The sequence below is a fragment of the Ursus arctos genome, unplaced genomic scaffold (assembly GCF_023065955.2).
Source record: "Ursus arctos isolate Adak ecotype North America unplaced genomic scaffold, UrsArc2.0 scaffold_26, whole genome shotgun sequence".
In the NCBI taxonomy this organism is placed as follows: Eukaryota; Metazoa; Chordata; class Mammalia; order Carnivora; family Ursidae; genus Ursus; species Ursus arctos.
The window spans coordinates 20045002-20052269 of record NW_026622941.1 but is presented as its reverse complement, the minus strand read 5'-3'; positions in this window follow the sequence as shown (position 1 = coordinate 20052269).

Genomic DNA, 7268 nt, shown 5'->3' with positions numbered 1-7268 from the left:
GTGTGATTTGCTTTTAGGAGCCGCAGTCAGCACCCATGGGAAGACCCTGGAGTGGGAATCAAGAGCACGTGTGTTCCAGTTCTAGCTCTAGTTCTCAGCGGAGCCCCTGTGAGGCATCAGCTCTGGGAGCTGGGATGTCACCTGCTGTCCAGCCATAAAGGAAAAGCCAGGTGGCCCTTCTGTGCCAGCAGCCCCAGGGCTGGGGACCAGAAAAGGAAGGGGGCTGGAGTGGGGATGGCATTTTAGGGGCCGAAGGGACTAAGGGATGCCAGTGGGAAGGGCGACCGGAGGGGTTTCCTGAAAACGGAAACTCCCTGGTGTTTGTTAGAGACACAGCCCCGCAGCCTGAGCAGCCCGGCCCTGTCTCAGCTCCCAGGGCTCAGGGCTGGCTCTGCAGGGAGCGCCGTTCTCTGCCGCCCTCTTGTGGCCACCGAGCCCTTAAAATGTTACTGTTGAGAAGCAGCAAGTCCTCAGCGCAGAGTTCCTTGCCCCCCTGGTGGAAATTGCTTATATCAGTAGAAGGGATGTTTGATCATCCAAGCCCATATTCCACCCCCCATCTCCCCTGGTTTCTGGGGGGCACTGAGGACCTCCTTAAGGCTGGCAAACTCTTCCTGAGATTTCACCCTCTTTGCCATTGACTGTGGTTTTAGTTCTGCCTTTGAGGATGTGCGGTGGAGACAAAAGGCTGAGATAAAGATATTGAGCAGAGAGAGGAATCTCTCTTCCTCCTTGGGTTCCACCTACAACCTCAGTTCCCAGGATCATTTGCAATTGTCAAAAAAGATGGCAGGGTCAGTGACATCCTGGAGAAAATGGGTCTGGAGCAGACTAGGCGTTAGGAGTCTAGGCTTCTGTGAATTTGCACCTGAGCTCAGGCCGTCAGCCTCTGCAGGAGATGGACTGCTGGGAGGCAGGAGGCAGGAGGCAGGAGACAGAGATGCTGGAGGAGATGGCATATGTGACAGATGCTCACAGGACTCCTTATCTCTAGCTCTGGAATCCCCTCCCCCATCCGGCTGCCCTGGGCCTCCCCTTCTAGTGCTCAGTGCTCATTAGTGACTGCCTGTCTCTGGGGAGCACCCAGGGGGCCAGGATGCACTGGGGTGGGAGAGAGGGGAGAGGCAGAGGGAGAGACAGCAGGTAATGAGGGAGGAGGAGGGTTGGGATGAGTGTGATTTGAGCTGGGGTCCCATGACCCCTGGGGTGCTAGGAAGGCTTTGCTGGGGACAAGGTCCTGGGGACAGATACTGAGGGGTTGGGGGTGAAGGAGTGTGGGTGGGGGTGGGGGTGGGAAGGAATATTGAAAGGGATTGAATTCCACTGATTAAGGGGCTTATTTTGGGAGAGCTGGTGACACAGGAGCCAATGACTTTATGGAGAGCTTCCTGTGTGCAAGGAAAGATTCCAGGTGCCTGAGGGGATGAAAGAGGGACACATATTTTCTGTCCCCTTCCTGTACTTGAAGTCCTGCTGCACCTCCTCCCTGGACCGGTGGCCCCATTTGTGTCTGTGCGAGGCCTGCAAGGAGCCGCTGGGTGGTGCTGGCCGGGATGCAGAGGCAGAGCTCCCCGGCTTTCTGTTCTGCTCACCCCCGCAGCCCCTCTGGCAAAGCACCTCCAGTTGGCTTTCTGCTTCTCTTCCCTCCTCCTCTCACAGAACGCTCGAGATGCACAGATACCTGACTGAGGGGACCTGGTGTGCCCTCCCTTTCCAGTGGCTCCCAATGGGTGGACTGGGGAAGGTCAAGACCAAGCCTCAGGGCCTGACCAGCCAGCATGGCAGGCAGGGAGGCGTCCTGCATCTAGGGTCATGGAGAATGTTCTAGGAGGAGCAGAATGCTGCATTTGTCTGTCAGTCACCCACCTTCCACACAGAGGTCTGCCAGGCACGTCCCCTCTGTGCCCCATGTGTCAGCCCAGCCCTGGATTCCTGGGACAGTTGGGGAATGAGGCAGAGAAGGGGAGATAGGGACAGGGAGAGAAAGGCCCAGCATTTCATGCCCAGAGCAGCAGAGGAGAAAGATAAGACAGAGCCGGTCCTAGGACCTGCAGAGTCCAAAAGACCCACAGAGTCATCAGAGACAGACAGTAGGCAGTGGAACAGACAAATATGGAGACAGAGCCAAAGACAGGCCAGAGGACAGAGAGGAGCCTCCAGAGAGCAGAACAAAGGATCCAAGACAGACACAGAGAGACACCCAGAGGCCAGAGATAGTAGAGACACATGGACTCAGAGACAGCAGAAGGACCCAGAGCCAAAGAGACATCCATGGACACGGGATCAGGGTGAGGAGACAGCCAGAGAAGTGCGCACAGAGAGGGAGGGAGACAGAGAAGGGAAAGCAGGAGGTGGGGGCAGCAGGGGAGGCAAGGAGAAGGGGCAGGTAGAGGTGGTGGGGGTGGGGGGAGTGCAGACTCTGAGTCAAGGGCTCTGCTGTCCTCTCAGGACCTGGGGCTCTGGTGAGAGGGGAGGCTCCTGTGTGTGTGTGTGTGTGTGTGTGTGTGTGTGTGTGTGTGGCAGTGTGTGTGGCAGGAACCCAGCAGTTCAGAGCTCTAGTCACAAGGCCAGAATCTTTGGTGTTAAACTGACCCCATACCCTGTCCCTCTAAAGCCCCTGCTCTGAGCAGTGAGGGGGGGTGAGAAACAAGATGCAAGTCAGAGACAGACTGAGCTGGGAAAGAAATGGCAGAGCCCAGACTGAGATCAGAGGGAGAGAAGCTGAGAGTGAGAAAGGGAGCAGAGAAAGGGACAGAGGACAGAGAGGGACAGAGGTGGAGAAGGACACTGCTGGAGGCAGGGTTGCAGGAGAGACAGGGACAGGGAGGAGGAGGGCACCGCTCAGGGCAGGAGGGAGAGGGGGTGGGGGGAGGCAGGGCTGTGGAGAAACAGAGCAGGGGCAGAGGGGAGGCAAGCAGGGCACCTGTTTCCCCAGAGAGCTGGGCTGGGCTGACACAAGCCTAGTGTGCGGTGGGGAGGTGATCACGAGTGCTTCTCAGGGTGACCTTGTCCCTCTCTCCTGTGTTCAGTGCAGTGAGCCTGTCCCCCTGCCTGTCACCTTCTTCCCAGTGGCGCTGACAGCCGCCCCTGCAGGAGGCCTGCTCATGCTGGCTCCTCTGTGGGGGTCCCTTCCCAGCCTGCAGGGCAGCTCTGAACCTCCTCACCAGGGACACAGGGGTGTCCTTTAGGGCGGGTCTAAGTGTTGAGAATTGCCCAGTGTCCTCCGAGGCCGGAGAAGAAGGTGAGGACCCAGCTGGGAAGCAGTATTCCCAGTGGAAAACCTGGTGATGTGGGCAGACACAGTGGAGGATGGGCCTTCTCCTACGTGGCTCTAAAGGTCATTGTGAAGGAGACACTGCAGCCTGTGACAGAAGGGGACAGAAGGGCTGCTGCAGCCCCAGTGTCATTTTTCTGTGTGTTTGTTAAAACCAGGTAGCAGTGCTCCCAGGAGTACCCCCAGCTGGCGCTGGAGGGGGAGGCCTGGCATTTGCCTGAAATACTTGGTCAAGGGGTCCTGCCCTGGAGAGTGGACAGTCCCCTCCCCACTCATATGCACAATAACCCAGTGACACTCACCCAGCACAGACCCACAAGTGCAAAGGACCAGGGTGAATTCAGAATCAGAGCCAGTGAGTTCATCAGGGAGGCTGCCTGGAAGAGGGGAGTCATGAGGGGGTGTAGAAGGAGAAACCCAGCAGGGCAGGGATGGAGGAGGACAAGAGGAGAAGAACGTCTCTCTGTTGCTTCTGAAGCTGGATGAGCAAACCAAAACCAGGCAGGAGCCAGCTGTGCTGACCTGGAATAAACAGCTGGATTGGGGACCAGCATGGAGGGGCAGTGGGAGGCAGATGTTCACAGCCAGGCTGGGGGTTCTGAAGTTGCTAGAATTAGAATTGAGGCCACCAGAGGGAGCCTTGAGATGTGTTGGGCAATGATGTGTATGTGCACAGTTGTCTGGAGATATGTGTGTGCGAGTGAGCATGTCCTGTGTGTGTGTGTGTGTGTGTGTGTGTGTGTGTGTGTGTGTGTCTTGGGGAATGTATGAGGGAGGTGGAGGGATGGAGGACACAGGGTCTGCTGGATGTGGGGTCACAGTGTAAAATGTCCAGGGTTGTAACTCCGAGGTGACCCTGAGCTGGTTGGCAGGACGCTGGGAGCGAGGCTGACTTCCTGGCCTTGATGTGTCCTCCTGGGCTGTGAGGACGACTGCTCCTGGACCGCACAGGCTAGGGAGCCATGGCTGGGGGGAGACAGCTGCCGGGGCCTGGACAGGTGGGGAGGAGGCCTGTGGGGGTCAGGAGACAGAAAGAGGGAGAGGGAGGCTTGGATGGGGGGGAGGGGTCATGGGAAGCCTGAAGGCTCTGAGACCTTTCTTCCAGCTCTCCCCTTCACCCGCCCCTTCCATGGAGGGAATTCTGTGTTTAAAGCTCACGGATCTTCCATAGATGCTGTGGTTCAGCCTCTCATCTTCAGAGGGTAAGGTATTCCTTCCCCACTCCCCAGCTGAGGCCTCAACTTGGCAAAGCTCTCCTGGGCAGGGCATGTTGAGAAGGGCCCAGAAGTCAGGGCTTTGGCCCTCTGGGGAGAACCTTCTCCCTGCCACACCTGGGCCCCCAGCCTGGCTGCTTCCCAGGCCAGAGCCTGCAGAACGGGGGCCACATGCAGTCATGTGATTCTCTGCTCTGCCCCTCACCCGCTCTGTGATTTGAGAGGAGTTACTTACCATCTCTGTGCCTTAGTTTCATTATCTGTAAAATAGCAGCACTAACCCCTGCTTCTGTAGCCTGTTATTGAGGAGAAAAGGAGATTCATGCAGAAGAACCGTGCACAGGTGTCAAGATCGATAAATCTAAGAGCATCCGGCATTTATTCCATCCTCACCCTCATCTCTGATGTCTTCTCAGCTTCTTCTCTGCAGACCTGCTGAGCACATCAGTCTCCTGTCTCCCAGCCTTTTGCAACCCCAGCCTCTCAATGTGCATTTCCTTCCCCCTGCTCTTGGTTGCTGCTCTCCATCTCTGCTCCCATCCTCCTTCCAGAGTCCCTCAGCACTGGAGGATCGGGTGACACTCTGTTAACTTATATATTTTATTTTACTTAGGGTTTCTGTTCTTGTGGGGCTCTCTTCCCACATTCCAATGATCAGGGCCCTGTCTTCTCCTCCCTTGGGATGCTTTCCTTCCCCCTGGGTGATGATCACAGTGGGAGTCTAAGGAATGGACACTGAGAGCTGCAGAGAGCTGGCGATTCAGCAGGAGAGGGCGGCCCAGGACAGGACAACAAACTGGGCCTCTCTGATGTGGACTCTTCCCTCCAGGCTGTGTCATCCTTCCTCAGAATTTTTGCCATGACAGCGGGGGAGGGAAACCGTCATCTCTATCCTGCAGCTCAGGGTTAGAGGGGAATTACTTTCTTCTTGTTCAGAGAGAATATGTTTTGTTCCCTGATGTGGGCATGTCAACTGGAGGCCCATCTCACAGGAAATGGAATACCAGTCAAGGGAGTGTTTTCTTTTTCCTGTTTGGTGTAGGAGGGTGTGTGTGTCTGGTTTTAGCATTTACCTACCCTAACTCTAAGGAAATCCTTTCCAAAGTGTATTCTAAATTTCTTTGCTGAAATGAAGCCCATCTCTCTAGTGGAAACAGTTCCTAACTTCCAGTATCACGTTTAGTGCATTTCATAAAAGATGTGTGTCCATGGGGGAGGAGGAGTGTAAAAGTTAGAAATTGAGAAGAAATGCAAAGCTCCTGGTTTAAGTAACTGTAAGCTCTGGACAGTCTGAACTTTATACACTTCTACGTGTCCACGGGAGTGGGATGGATCTGGCGGGTTTTGCTCCCAGGTCTTCTCTTCAAGACTTCTCTGGAAGGTTCCCTCTCCACCCTCCCTCCTGCTGCTACAGCGACTTCTTGGTCTAACTGTAAGCAGACACCTGGCCTCTGGGACTTTCAAATGTGGCTACAGGGAAGGGGGCAGGGAGAACTAGTTCCCTTTCGATTGCTTGAGTTAATGTTCTTAGGGTCTCCCCTGGTCCTGAGAGGAGCTTGGGGAGCTGATCTTTGCAGAACATCAAGAAAGCCTGGAGGAAAAAGCAGGGCCCAGCTGCCATGCTAAGTCTTAGGTCTTCACACCCTTGGATGGACGCTTCATCACAGGTCCCTTAAAACCTCGATTCCAGCATGGACACTGATCCCAGTGTTGCTATTCTCTGCATCAGTGTCTCCTTGTGTGGGTTCATATGTATATTTGTGGGGGCCCTTTAGTGAGGAGCTGCTTGAAGGCATTGATCCTGACTGCTCAGAACCTGTCTACACTGTTGACCCCAAGTTAATGGACTGTCACTAGTAGGTTATTTTGCTCATACTGTGCCTGGTGCTTCTTCAGCTCTCAACGCAGACCCAGTCCCAGGCCTTAACCTCTCCTCCCTCTCCTTCGTGGGATCCCTGTCCAGTGTGTCCAGCACCTTCTCCAGAGCTTGTCAGCCTCCCTTGCCTGCCTGCCTCAGTTTCTCTTTCTCCTTGGCCCCTACTCCCCTGCACAGGGTGAGCCAGGCTGCATGACCTCTGAGAAATTAGGGCTGAGCTCAGGCTCCTTTGGATGGCAGCACTGTGGGGGGAGAGGAGGGGAGGGGAGGCAGTGTCCTTATCCATACAGGGCCTCTGGGAGCCCCAGGGGGGCACTGGGAGGGAGCCTGGGGCAGCCCTGGCAGCAGCCTCACCCTCTCAGCTTTCTGGGCCCTTCCAGCAGCAGCAGCTCCTGAGAGGGGCCTGGGCTCAGCAGGAGTCAGGTGAGAGGGAAGAGGTTCCTGGAGCCCATATGCAGCCCCCTCCCTGGCCTGGCTCCCCTCCTGCTGCACACCTGCCTCCTTCTCTCTCTCTGTCTGCTGCCTCCCCCTCCTCCCTGCAGCCCTGTCTGCTTCCTTCCATCTTGGCCTCCTTCACCTTCATCTCTGTCAGCACATCTGTCTGTCTGTGGGCCTGTCTGTCTGTCTCTCTCACCCCACATATTCTGTGGTCTGAGATTTCCTAGGACTGGGTCTGCCCTCAGCTCTCCATTCTGGCTGTCCCCATCTCTGTGTCCCTCCCTCAGTGTCTGAGAGTCTCTCTTCCCATCACATCTGTTTGAGTCTCACCCTGTGAGCCTTTCAGTGTGTCCCCCACATGTCCTCCTGTCTGTCTCCTGTGCTGCTTCCCCCACCCCTGCTCCCTCTCTGCCCTCCCTCCCAGCTCTCTCCCTGCTTCTCTTATCTCTGTGTCTCTCAGCCTCTT